The sequence below is a fragment of the Oncorhynchus mykiss genome, unplaced genomic scaffold (assembly GCF_057628025.1).
Source record: "Oncorhynchus mykiss isolate SJ-2025 unplaced genomic scaffold, ASM5762802v1 scaffold106, whole genome shotgun sequence".
In the NCBI taxonomy this organism is placed as follows: domain Eukaryota; kingdom Metazoa; phylum Chordata; class Actinopteri; order Salmoniformes; family Salmonidae; genus Oncorhynchus; species Oncorhynchus mykiss.
The window spans coordinates 725,001-740,000 of record NW_028322105.1 but is presented as its reverse complement, the minus strand read 5'-3'; the positions used below and the strand labels follow the sequence as shown (position 1 = coordinate 740,000).

General features: G+C 53.1%; 1 protein-coding gene across 8 annotated transcripts in view; it reads left to right on the top strand.

Annotated features, from left to right (window-relative positions):
* LOC110499739 (glutamate receptor-interacting protein 1) overlaps positions 1-15,000 on the top strand; it is a 709,091-nt gene that overhangs the window by 161,721 nt on the left and 532,370 nt on the right. The window lies entirely within an intron of this gene.

Sequence of the window (15,000 nt, the reverse complement as noted above, 5' to 3'; positions counted from 1 at the left end):
GAGTTGTTCTGTGTCTGGATAGGCATGTTGTTCCTGTTTGTATTCTCTGCGTTCCAGGGAGTTGTTCTGTGTCTGGATAGACATGTTGTTCCTGTTTGTATTCTCTGCGTTCCAGGACGTTGTTCTGTGTCTGGATAGACATGTTGTTCCTGTTTGTATTCTCTGCGTTCCAGGACGTTGTTCTGTGTCTGGATAGGCATGTTGTTCCTGTTTGTATTCTCTGCGTTCCAGGACGTTGTTCTGTGTCTGGATAGACATGTTGTTCCTGTTTGTATTCTCTGCGTTCCAGGGAGTTGTTCTGTGTCTGGGTAGACATGTTGTTCCTGTTTGTATTCTCTGCGTTCCAGGGAGTTGTTCTGTGTCTGGGTAGACATGTTGTTCCTGTTTGTATTCTCTGCGTTCCAGGGAGTTGACGAGGAGTCTGTTGAAAGCAAATCTCCAGAGATGTAATTCATCAAGAGACAGCGAAGACGACGCTACACACACTCCCACACACTCCCACACACTCCCACACACTCCCACACACTCCCACACACTCCCACACAGTCCCACACAGTCCCACACACTCCCACACATTCCCACACACTCCCACACACTCCCACAAAGTCCCACACAGTCCCACACACTCCCACACATTCCCACACACTCCCACACACTCCCACAAAGTCCCACACACTCCCACACACTCCCACACACTCCCACACACTCCCACACACTCCCACAAAGTCCCACACACTCCCACAAAGTCCCACACAGTCCCACACACTCCCACACAGTCCAACACACTCCCATATAGTCCCACACACTCCAACACAGTCCCACACACTCCCAAACACTCCCACACAGTCCCACACAGTCCCACACACTCCCACACACTCCCACACACTCCCACACACAGTCCCAAACACTCCCGCACACTCCCGCACACTCCCGCACAGTCCCACACACTCCCACACACTCCCACACATTCCCACACAGTCCCACACAGTCCCACAAAGTCCCACACATCCCCACACATTCCCACACAGTCCCACACACAAACACACTCCCACACAGTCCCACGCAGTCCCACACATTCCCACACACTCCTACGCATTCCCACACATTCCCACACACACAAACACACTCCCACACAGTCCCTCAAAGTCCCTCACAGTCCCACGCATTCCCACACAGTCCCACACAGTCCCACACAGTCCCACACAGTCCCACGCAGTCCCACACATTCCCACACACTCCCACACACTCCCACACATTCCCACACACTCCCACACAGTCCCACACAGTCCCACGCAGTCCCACACATTCCCACACACTCCCACACACTCCCACACATTCCCACACACTCCCACACAGTCCCACACAGTCCCACACAGTCCCACGCAGTCCCACACATTCCCACACACTCCCACACACTCCCACACATTCCCACACACTCCCGCACAGTCCCACACAGTCCCACAAAGTCCCACGCTCCTACAATGACATTCTCCACCGAATTCAACAAATACTGTGTTCCATAGAAAACAATGTAAAGGTATTTATTAGGCCTTGACATTTCTGTGTGTCATCCGAGGTGTGTTTAGCTGAGGCTCGTTACCCCGGGTCAGTAAACCAATCAGACAGGATGAAGGATCTATCTTCCTACCCTAACCTCGTTAGCACACACACACACACACACACGCACGCACACACACACACGCACGCACGCACGCACGCACGCACGCTCACACACACACACACACACACACACACACACACACACACACACAAATTTGCTATTATCATCCATAGCTGTCTCCCCGTGCCAATACCGTGATCAGACACTACCCATACACTACCCAGACACCACCCAGACACTACCCAGGCACTACCCAGACACTACCCAATACCGTGATCAGACACCACCCAGACACTACCCAATACCGTGTTCAGACACTACCCAGACACTACCCAGACACTATCCAATACCGTGATCAAACACTACCCAGACACTACCCAGACACTACCCAGACACTATCCAATACCGTGATCAGACACTACCCAGACACTACCCAGACACCACCCAATACCGTGATCAGACACTACCCAATACCGTGTTCAGACACTATCCAGACACTACCCAGACACCACCCAATACCGTGATCAGACACTACCCAATACCGTGTTCAGACACTACCCAGACACTACCCAGACACCACCCAGACACTACCCAGACACTACCCAGACACTACCCAGACACTATCCAGACACTACCCAGACACTACCCAGACACTATCCAGACACTACCCAGACACTACCCAGACACTATCCAGACACTACCCAGACACTACCCAATACTGTGATCAGACACTACCCAGACACTACCCAATATCGTGATCAGACACTACCCAGACACTACCTAGACACTACCCAGACACTACCCAGACACCAACAAGACACTACCCAGACACTACCCAGACACTACCCAATACCGTGATCAGACACTACCCAGACACCACCCATACACTACCCAGACACTACCCAGACACTATCCAGACAATACCCAGACACTACCCAGACACTACCCAATACCGTGATCAGACACTACCCAATGCCGTGTTCAGACACTACCCAGACACTACCCAATACAGTGATCAGAAACTACCCAGACACTACCCAATACAGTGATCACACACTACCGAGACACTACCCAATACAGTGATCAAACACTACCCAGACACTACCCAATTCCGTGATCAGACACTACCCAGACACTACCCAATACAGTGATCACACACTACCCAGACACTACCCAATACAGTGATCAGACACTACTCAGACACTACCCATACACCACCCAGACACTACCCAGACACTACCCAGACACTACCCAATACCGTGATCAGACACTACCCAATACTGTGATCAGACACTACCCAGACACTACCCAGACACTACCCAGACACCACCCAGACACTACCCAAACACTACCCAGAAACTACCCAGGCACTACCCAGACACTACCCAGAAACTACCCAGAAACTACCCAATACCGTGATCAGACACTACCCAGACACTACCCTGACACTACCCAGACACTATCCAGACACTACCCAGACACTACCCAGACACCACCCAGACACTACCCAGACACCACCCAGACACTACCCAGACACTACCCAATACCGTGATCAGACACTACCCAGACACTACCCAGACACTACCCAATACCGTGATCAGACACTACCCAGACACTACCCAGACACTACCCAGACACTACCCAATACCGTGATCAGACACTACCCAGACACTACCCAGACACTACCCAGACACTACCCAGACACCACCCAGACACTACCCAATACATTTCTGTCAGTGTTAATGCTGCATCAGCCATCAATCTGAAACTAATTTGCGCCAAAGCCTCTGTCACCCTGTTTATTGACTCTGTTTAAACAGTCACAGAGGGACACACGGTGTCAGACACGGGATCGTGTGCCACATCACAAGACAAAAGAGAGAGGTCATGATGTCATCACAGGTTAGAAAAGGATCAAACGAGACACGTTTCCCATTTTTCCCCCCAAAGGTCAAATTCTACATCCTAGACGAGGACCAATCAGAATCCTCCCAGGCATGTGGTTAATTGGTCCTCGTTTATTGGAAGTCAATACAAACTCTTAGGCCCTCCTAAAGAGCTTCTCCTCTGCCTCCCTGTCACCTCCAGTTGCCCTGCACTTGTCCCGCTGTCGTTGTAGTGGTTAGCAGAGAGAGGTGGAGAGCGGAGAGCTGGCGGAGGAGAAGTGGTTTTGATGCGTGGTGGAGAGATGGTATAGAGGGGGGCCTGTTGGTGTGGGCAGAGCCCTCATAAGTGCCATTACCCCTGGGCTAATGTCTCTCTCTGGGCTGGTAGTGGGATGGAGAGGATGGAGGGGCTGAAAGCCAGGGTTGTCTCCCAAATGGCACCCTATTCCCTATATAGTGCTTTACTTTAGACCAGAGTCCTATTCCCTATATAGTGCACTACTTTAGACCAGAACCCTATTCCCAATATAGTGCACTACTTTAGACCAGAACCCTATGGGGAATATGGTGCCATTTGGGATTCATCCCAGCACTCCTGTCTGTTAATGGAGCCGATGAGTCCTTGCATCTCATCAGGCGTCAGCCCCCGCTGGCCCGGCCTCTTCAGACAGGACTGTGAGTGAGGCTGGAGCCCAGCCTCTTCAGACAGGAGAGGGAGTGAGGCTGGAGCCCTGCCTCTTCAGACAGGACATGGAGTGAGACTGGAGCCAAGTCTCATCAGACAGGAGAGGGAGTGAATCTGAAGCCCAGCCTTGTCAGACAGGACAGGGAGTGAGACTGCAGCCCAGCCTCTTCAGACAGGACAGGGAGTGAGCCTGGAGCCCGGCCTCGTCAGACAGGACAGTGAGTGAGACTGGAGCCCAGCCTCGTCAGACAGGACAGGGAGTGAGGCTGAAGCCCAGCCTCGTCAGACAGGAGAGGGAGTGAGACTGGAGCCCAGCCTCGTCAGACAGGAGAGGGAGTGAGGCTGGAGCCCAGCCTCTTCAGACAGGACAGGGTGTGAGACTGGAGCCCAGCCTCGTCAGACAGGAGAGGGAGTGAGGCTGGAGTCCAGCCTCATCAGACAGGAGAGGGAGTGAGACTGGAGCCCAGCCTCGTCAGACAGGACAGTGAGTGAGACTGGAGCCCAGCCTCTTCAGACAGGACAGGGTGTGAGACTGGAGCCCAGCCTCGTCAGACAGGAGAGGGAGTGAGACTGGAGCCCAGCCTCGTCAGACAGGAGAGGGAGTGAGGCTGGAGCCCAGCCTCATCAGACAGGACAGGGAGTGAGGCTGGAGCCCAGCCTCTTCAGACAGGAGAGGGAGTGAGGCTGGAACCCAGCCTCTTCAGACAGGAGAGGGAGTGAGGCTGGAGCCCAGCCTCGTCAGACAGGAGAGGGAGTGGCCTGGAGCCCAGCCTCGTCAGACAGGAGAGGGAGTGAGACTGGATCCCAGCCTCGTCAGACAGGAGAGGGAGTGAGGCTGGAGCCCAGCCTCGTCAGACAGGAGAGGGAGTGAGACTGGAGCCCAGCCTCTTCAGACAGGACAGGGAGTGAGACTGGAGCCCAGCCTCGTCAGACAGGAGAGGGAGTGAGACTGGAGCCCAGCCTCGTCAGACAGGAGAGGGAGTGAGGCTGGAGCCCAGCCTCTTCAGACAGGACAGGGTGTGAGACTGGAGCCCAGCCTCTTCAGACAGGAGAGGGAGTGAGGCTGAAGCCCAGCCTCTTCAGACAGGACAGGGAGTGAGGCTGAAGCCCAGCCTTGTCAGACAGGAGAGGGAGTGAGGCTGGAGCCCAGCCTCTTCAGACAGGACAGGGTGTGAGACTGGAGCCCAGCCTCTTCAGACAGGAGAGGGAGTGAGGCTGAAGCCCAGCCTCTTCAGACAGGACAGGGAGTGAGGCTGAAGCCCAGCCTTGTCAGACAGGAGAGGGAGTGAGGCTGAAGCCCAGCCTTGTCAGACAGGAGAGGGAGTGAGGCTGGAGCCCAGCCTCTTCAGACAGGACAGGGTGTGAGACTGGAGCCCAGCCTCGTCAGACAGGAGAGGGAGTGAGACTGGAGCCCAGCCTCGTCAGACAGGAGAGGGAGTGAGGCTGGAGCCCAGCCTCTTCAGACAGGACAGGGTGTGAGACTGGAGCCCAGCCTCTTCAGACAGGAGAGGGAGTGAGGCTGAAGCCCAGCCTCTTCAGACAGGACAGGGAGTGAGGCTGAAGCCCAGCCTTGTCAGACAGGAGAGGGAGTGAGGCTGAAGCCCAGCCTTGTCAGACAGGAGAGGGAGTGAGGCTGAAGCCCAGCCTTGTCAGACAGGAGAGGGAGTGAAACTGGAGCCCAGGCTCTTCAGACAGGACAGGGTGTGAGACTGGAGCCCAGCCTCGTCAGACAGGAGAGGGAGTGAGACTGGAGCCCGGCCTCGTCAGACAGGACAGGGAGTGAGGCTGAAGCCTGGCCTCTTCAGACAGGAGAGGGAGTGAATCTGAAGCCCAGCCTTGTCAGACAGGACAGGGAGTCAACAAACTCAAGGTTATGAAACTAGTGGCCTTTTACGTGAGGTTGGATCAACAGCTATGTCATGTCAGAAGCCACCTGTTTTACAGGAATCCCAGTCAGAGATAGTTTGTTTGATATTAGTAGTCATTATCAGATTATATCTGAATAAAAACATTGGCTGACATCCAAGACTGATCATTTGTTGTTTGACGTCAACATCCACTTTGCTCAAATTGACACCATTAAACTGTCATATTTTGTCACAAACATACCGAGACACTGCGGCCATGTTTATAGTTTGCCCTTGAACTTATCAACGGGCCAAATTGGATGCTTTTCTGTGTTGGTGCAGTACCATCAGCCTGCTACGGTAAACACAGTGTTTATGTGTTGTGTCTGTAATCTAATGAACACCTAGCTGTGTTTACTGATGGCAACAGAGCCTCTGTGTGAAACTGCAGCCTCGCCTCTCCTCGTCTCCTCTCTGCTCCTCTCCTCACCTCCTCTCCTCGTCTCCTCTCTGCTCCTCTCCTCTCCTCTCCTCTCATCTCCTCTCCTCCTCTCTGCTCCTCTCCTCTCCTCCTCTCAGCTCCTCTCCTCTCCTCCTCTCTGCTCCTCTCCTCACCTCCTCTCTGCTCCTCTACTCACTTCCTCTCTGCTACTCTCCTCACCTCCTCTCTGCTCCTCTCCTCACCTCCTCTCTGCTCCTTTCCTCACCTCCTCTCCTCTCCTCTCCTCTCCTCTCCTCTCCTCTCCTCTCCTCTCCTCTCCTTTCCTCTGCTCGCCTCCTCTCTGCTCCTCTCCTCTCCTCTCCTCTCCTCTCCTCTCCTCTCTGCTCCTCTCCTCTCCTCCTCTCAGCTCCTCTCCTCTTCTCTGCTCCTCTCCTCACCTCCTCTCTGCTCCTCTACTCACTTCCTCTCTGCTACTCTCCTCACCTCCTCTCTGCTCCTCTCCTCACCTCCTCTCTGCTCCTTTCCTCACCTCCTCTCCTCTCCTCTCCTCTCCTCTCCTCTCCTCACTTCCTCTCTGCTCCTCTCCTCACTTCCTCTCTGCTCCTCTCTTCACTTCCTCTCTGCTCCTCTCCTCACCTCCTCTCTGCTCCTCTCCTCACCTCCTCTCTGCTCCTCTCTGCTCCTCTCCTCGCCTCCTCTCTGCTCCTCTCTGCTCTTCTCTGCTCCTCTCCTCTCTGCTTCTCTCTGCTCCTCTATGCTCCTCTCCTCGCCTCCTCTCTGCTCCTCTCTGCTCTTCTCTGCTCCTCTCCTTGCCTCCTCAGACAATATGATTTACTCTGGGACAGGTAACAGGCAATATTAGACACTCTGGGGCAGGTAACAGACAATATTAGACACTCTGGGACAGGTAACAGGCAATATTAGACACTCAGGGACAGGTAACAGGCAATATTAGACACTCTGGGGCAGGTAACAGGCAATATTAGACACTCTGGGGAAGGTAACAGACAATATTAGAGACTCTGGGACAGGTGCCAGGCAATATTAGACACTCTGGGGAAGGTAACAGGCAATATTAGACACTCTAGGACAGGTAACAGGCAATATTAGACACTCTAGGACAGGTAACAGATGAACTTTGGACACTCTGGGACAGGTAACAGACAATATTAGACACTCTGGGACAGGTAACAGACAATATTAGAGACTCTGGGACAGGTGCCAGGCAATATTAGACACTCTGGGGAAGGTAACAGGCAATATTAGACACTCTAGGACAGGTAACAGACAAACTTTGGACACTCTGGGACAGGTAACAGACAATATTAGACACTCTGGGACAGGTCCCAGGCAATATTAGACACTCTGGGGAAGGTAACATGCAATATTAGACACTCTAGGACAGGTAACAGACAAACTTTGGACACTCTGGGACAGGTAACAGACAATATTAGACACTCTGGGACAGGTAACAGACAATATTAGACACTCTGGGACAGGTGACAGGCAATATTAGACACTCTGGGACAGGTGACAGGCAATGTTAGACACTCTGGGACAGGTGACAGGCAATATTAGACACTCTGGGACAGGTACCAGACAATATTAGACACTCTGGGACAGGTAACAGGCAATATTAGACACTCTGGGACAGGTACCAGACAATATTAGACACTCTGGGACAGGTAACAGGCAATATTAGACACTCTGGGACAGGTAACAGACAATATTAGACACTCTAGGACAGGTAACAGGCAATATTAGACACTCTGGGACAGGTACCAGACAATATTAGACACTCTGGGACAGGTAACAGACAATATTAGACACTCTGGGACAGGTAACAGGCAATATTATACACTCTGGGACAGGTAACAGACAACATGACTCTCCAGACCCAAGGAGGAAAGCTGGTGCAGGAAATAAACAGAGGGCAAGGAGAGAGAGAGGGAGATAACTGGAGAGAGAGAGGGAGATGACTGGAGAGAGAGAGGGAGATGACTGGAGAGAGAGAGGGAGATAACTGGAGAGAGAGAGGGAGATAACTGGAGAGAGAGAGGGAGATGACTGGAGAGAGAGAGGGAGATAACTGGAGAGAGAGAGGGAGATGACTGGAGAGAGAGAGGGAGATAACTGGAGAGAGAGAGGGAGATGACTGGAGAGAGAGAGGGAGATAACTGGAGAGAGAGAGGGAGATGACTGGAGAGAGAGAGGGAGATAACTGGAGAGAGAGAGTGAGATGACTGGAGAGAGAGAGGGAGATAACTGGAGAGAGAGAGGGAGATGACTGGAGAGAGAGAGGGAGATAACTGGAGAGAGAGAGGGAGATGACTGGAGAGAGAGAGAGGGAGATGACTGGAGAGAGAGATGACTGGAGAGAGAGAGGGAGATGACTGAAGAGAGAGAGGGAGATAACTGCAGTGTCGGCTCTGAAACACTTCAGTTAGCTGCCTGGCAGACCCAGGCTGTGTCCTTATTCCCTATTTAGTGCACTACTTACCTATGGGCCCTGGTAAAAAGTAGTGCGCTATTTAGGGAACACGGTACCCTTTGGGATGCAGACCTAGTCAAGGCTGAATGAGCCTTTTGTTTGTAAAAAGCCTTAAATTCATTCTGCCCAAGTCTCACGGCTACGTACCAAACAGAACCCTATTCCCTACATAGTGCACTACTTCTGACTAGAGCCTTATGGGACACAGGGTGCCATTTGAACCACACTTCTATATTTATCATTTGGGAAACAATCCATGAAGTTTCTTAACCTCCTTTCCACCCCACCCTCCCCTCCCCTCCTTCCCCCAGCCCCCGCTGACTGTTCAGGACTCAGAGTAATGACTGCAGCCAGCCTGGCTCTGGCTCTTTGGGACGGGGGGAGATAAGACCCGAGTTCCCCTCTGAAAGACGTGCTTAAGGCTTCTGGGCATCTCTCTAACCTGTGTGTGTGTGTTCTGTACCCTATCAAACCTGCTCCTGTGTGTGTGGAAAATGAAGCAGGACAGAGAGGTGTTACCACAACACTGTTGTTATAGGACAGAGAGCTGTTACCACAACACTGTTGTGATAGGACAGAGAGCTGTTACCACAACACTGTTGTGATAGCACAGAGAGCTGTTACCACAACACTGTTGTGATAGGACAGAGAGCTGTTACCACAACACTGTTGTGATAGCACAGAGAGCCGTGCTCATTCCAGGGGAAAATTATCGGGAGTGATGGCGCTACCGTTCTGCTGCTCCTCCACCTGATACTGGAGAGTGTAGGAGGAGGGAGAGGACGACAGTGGAGGAGTTGGGAACGGGGACCCTCGGTCTGACTGGGGTAGTGACAGGAAGACAGTAGGGAACCCCAGTTGACTGGGGTAGTGAGAGGAAGACAATAGAGAACCCCAGCTGACTGGGGTAGTGACAGGAAGACAGTAGAGAACCTCAGCTGACTGGGGTAGTGACAGGAAGACAGTAGAGAACCTCAGCTGACTGGGGTAGTGACAGGAAGACAGTAGAGAACCCCCAGCTGACTGGGGTAGTGACAGGAAGACAGTAGAGAACCCCAGCTGACTGGGGTAGTGACAGGAAGACAGTAGTGAACCCCCAGCTGACTGGGGTAGTGACAGGAAGAGAGTAGAGAACCCCAGCTGACTAGGGTAGTGACAGGAAGACAGTAGAGAACCCCCAGCTGACTGGGGTAGTGACAGGAAGAGAGTAGAGAACCCCAGCTGACTGGGGTAGTGACAGGAAGACAGTAGAGAACCTCAGCTGACTGGGGTAGTGACAGGAAGACAGTAGAGAACCCCCAGCTGACTGGGGTAGTGACAGGAAGAGAGTAGAGAACCCCAGCTGACTGGGGTAGTGACAGGAAGACAGTAGAGAACCCCAGCTGACTGGGGTAGTGACAGGAAGACAGTAGAGAACCTCAGCTGACTGGGGTAGTGACAGGAAGACAGTAGAGAACCCCCAGCTGACTGGGGTAGTGACAGGAAGAGAGTAGAGAACCCCAGCTGACTGGGGTAGTGACAGGAAGACAGTAGAGAACCCCAGCTGACTGGGGTAGTGACAGGAAGACAGTAGAGAACCCCAGCTGACTTGGGTAGTGACAGGAAGACAGTAGAGAACCCCAGCTGACTTGGGTAGTGACAGGAAGACAGTAGAGAACCCCAGCTGACTGGGGTAGTGACAGGAAGACAGTAGAGAACCCCAGCTGACTTGGGTAGTGACAGGAAGACAGTAGAGAACCCCAGCTGACTGGGGTAGTGACAGGAAGACAGTAGAGACTACAGCTGACTTGGGTAGTGACAGGAAGACAGTAGAGAACCCCAGCTGACTGGGGTAGTGACAGGAATACAGTAGAGAACCCCCAGCTGACTGGGGTAGTGACAGGAAGACAGTAGAGAACCCCAGTCAGCTGGGGTAGTGACAGGAAGACAGTAGAGAACCCCAGCTGACTGGGGTAGTGACAGGAAGACAGTAGAGAACCCCAGCTGACTGGGGTAGTGACAGGAAGACAGTAGAGAACCCCAGCTGACTGGGGTAGTGACAGGAAGACAGTAGAGAACCCCCAGCTGACTGGGGTAGTGACAGGAAGACAGTAGAGAACCCCAGCTGACTGGGGTAGTGACAGGAAGACAGTAGAGAACCCCAGCTGACTGGGGTAGTGACAGGAAGACGGTAGAGAACCCCAGCTGACTGGGGTAGTGACAGGAAGACAGTAGAGAACCTCAGCTGACTGGGGTAGTGACAGGAAGACAGTAGAGAACCCCAGCTGACTGGGGTAGTGACAGGAAGACAGTAGAGAACCCCAGCTGACTGGGGTAGTGACAGGAAGACAGTAGAGAACCCCCAGCTGACTGGGGTAGTGACAGGAAGAGAGTAGAGAACCCCAGCTGACTTGGGTAGTGACAGGAAGACAGTAGAGAATCCCAGCTGACTGGGGTAGTGACAGGAAGACAGTAGAGAACCCCAGCTGACTTGGGTAGTGACAGGAAGACAGTAGAGAACCCCAGCTGACTGGGGTAGTGACAGGAAGACAGTAGAGACTACAGCTGACTGGGGTAGTGACAGGAAGACAGTAGAGAACCCCCAGCTGACTGGGGTAGTGACAGGAAGAGAGTAGAGAACCCCAGCTGACTGGGGTAGTGACAGGAAGACAGTAGAGAACCTCAGCTGACTGGGGTAGTGACAGGAAGACAGTAGAGAACCCCCAGCTGACTGGGGTAGTGACAGGAAGAGAGTAGAGAACCCCAGCTGACTGGGGTAGTGACAGGAAGACAGTAGAGAACCCCAGCTGACTGGGGTAGTGACAGGAAGACAGTAGAGAACCTCAGCTGACTGGGGTAGTGACAGGAAGACAGTAGAGAACCCCCAGCTGACTGGGGTAGTGACAGGAAGAGAGTAGAGAACCCCAGCTGACTGGGGTAGTGACAGGAAGACAGTAGAGAACCCCAGCTGACTGGGGTAGTGACAGGAAGACAGTAGAGAACCCCAGCTGACTTGGGTAGTGACAGGAAGACAGTAGAGAACCCCAGCTGACTTGGGTAGTGACAGGAAGACAGTAGAGAACCCCAGCTGACTGGGGTAGTGACAGGAAGACAGTAGAGACTACAGCTGACTTGGGTAGTGACAGGAAGACTGTAGAGAACCCCAGCTGACTGGGGTAGTGACAGGAAGACAGTAGAGAACCCCCAGCTGACTGGGGTAGTGACAGGAAGACAGTAGAGAACCCCAGTCAGCTGGGGTAGTGACAGGAAGACAGTAGAGAACCCCAGCTGACTGGGGTAGTGACAGGAAGACAGTAGAGAACCCCAGCTGACTGGGGTAGTGACAGGAAGACAGTAGAGAACCCCAGCTGACTGGGGTAGTGACAGGAAGACAGTAGAGAACCCCCAGCTGACTGGGGTAGTGACAGGAAGACAGTAGAGAACCCCAGCTGACTGGGGTAGTGACAGGAAGACAGTAGAGAACCCCAGCTGACTAGGGTAGTGACAGGAAGACGGTAGAGAACCCCAGCTGACTGGGGTAGTGACAGGAAGACAGTAGAGAACCCCAGCTGACTGGGGTAGTGACAGGAAGACAGTAGAGAACCTCAGCTGACTGGGGTAGTGACAGGAAGACAGTAGAGAACCCCAGCTGACTGGGGTAGTGACAGGAAGACAGTAGAGAACCCCAGCTGACTGGGGTAGTGACAGGAAGACAGTAGAGAACCCCCAGCTGACTGGGGTAGTGACAGGAAGAGAGTAGAGAACCCCAGCTGACTTGGGTAGTGACAGGAAGACAGTAGAGAACCCCAGCTGACTGGGGTAGTGACAGGAAGACAGTAGAGAACCCCAGCTGACTTGGGTAGTGACAGGAAGACAGTAGAGAACCCCAGCTGACTGGGGTAGTGACAGGAAGACAGTAGAGACTACAGCTGACTTGGGTAGTGACAGGAAGACAGTAGAGAACCCCAGCTGACTGGGGTAGTGACAGGAAGACAGTAGAGAACCCCCAGCTGACTGGGGTAGTGACAGGAAGACAGTAGAGAACCCCAGTCAGCTGGGGTAGTGACAGGAAGACAGTAGAGAACCCCAGCTGACTGGGTAGTGACAGGAAGACAGTGGAGAACCCCAGCTGACTGGGGTAGTGACAGGAAGACAGTAGAGAACCCCAGCTGACTGGGGTAGTGACAGGAAGACAGTAGAGAACCCCAGCTGACTGGGGTAGTGACACGAAGACAGTAGAGAACCCACAGCTGACTGGGGTAGTGACAGGAAGACAGTAGAGAACCCCAGCTGACTGGGGTAGTGACAGGAAGACAGTAGAGAACCCACAGCTGACTGGGGTAGTGACAGGAAGACAGTAGAGAACCCCCAGGTCTAAACGTAACAGTGGAAAGTGGTCCCGTTTGGTTTGTGAAACACCACTGTGTTCATGTGTCTCCACTCCTGCTGTAGCTGTTCTAACTGCGACCTTTGACCTGTGACACGGTCGTTGTTCTCTGCCAGACACTTTAGCTGAATCCACAACTCACTGAGACACACTACTGCAATATCACAGTGTCACAATACAACATCACCTGAACCATTCAACTAGTTCTCAACCACTTTTCACACAAAAAATATACTGAGTGCATTTAAAGGGGAGTTTTAATGGGTGGTATTGACGAATCCCTGACTGCTCCTCTCACTGCCTACTACTTGTTTCTGGGTGTGCGTCTCAACACAGCCCTGTGCGCTATAGGGAATAGGCCCCCTATTTAGGACACAGGCTCTGTGTGACTCCGAGTTCGTTGACAGCTTTGAACTGTTATTACACTGCGCTGAAACATTACCCCACTCACAGCTTATGTCTTGGCTTTCCATCGGGAGGTGACTGTCACAATGTTTTCCTGATCTCTCTCTCTCTCTGCACGACTAGCTGGCTGGCAGGACTAATCACCGTGTTGAAGGAGAGATGAGTCTGCGTCACACGACCAAATACCACCTTATTCCCTATTTAGTGCACTACTTTTGACCAGAGCCTTAATCGAACGTAGTGCACTACAAAGGGAAGAGGGTGACATTTGGTTCGCAGGCAGTGTGGTGGTGGTGGTTACAGAACGAATTAAGAAGCAGAATCAATGATGGTAGGCAGAGGCAGGGGACCAGTATGATGGTAGGCTGAGGACCAGTATGATGGTAGGCAGAGGCAGGGGACCAGTATGATGGTAGGCTGAGGACCAGTATGATGGTAGGCAGAGGCAGGGGACCAGTATGATGGTAGGCTGAGGCAGGGGACCAGTATGATGGTAGGCTGAGGCAGGGGACCAGTATGATGGTAGGCTGAGGCAGGGGACCAGTATGATGGTAGGCTGAGGACCAGTATGATGGTAGGCTGAGGCAGGGGACCAGTATGATGGTAGGCTGAGGCAGGGGACCAGTATGATGGTAGGCTGAGGCAGGGGACCAGTATGATGGTAGGCTGAGGCAGGGAACCAGTATGATGGTAGGCCGAGGCAGGGGACCAGGGGACCCGTATGATGGTAGGCTGAGGCAGGGGACCAGTATGATGGTAGGCTGAGGCAGGGGACCAGTATGATGGTAGGCTGAGGCAGGGGACCAGTATGATGGTAGGCTGAGGCAGGGGACCAGTATGATGGTAGGCTGAGGCAGGGGACCAGTATGATGGTAGGCTGAGGCAGGGGACCAGTATGATGGTCTGCTGAGGCAGGGGACCAGTATGATGGTAGGCTGAGGCAGGGGACCAGTATGATGGTAGGCTGAGGCAGGGGACCAGTATGATGTTAGGCTGAGGCAGGGGACCAGTATGATGTTAGGCTGAGGCAGGGGACCAGTATGATGGTAGGCTGAGGCAGGGGACCAGTATGATGTTAGGCTGAGGCAGGGGACCAGTATGATGGTCGGCTGAGGCAGGGGACCAGTATGATGGTCGGCTGAGGCAGTGTGTAGAACATGTTAGAGGGTAGAGCTGCTTACGTCAGTGTGTAGAACATGTTAGAGGTGATGCTGTTGACCCCCTGCAGGGCAGAACTGGTTAGTTCTATAGAATCCC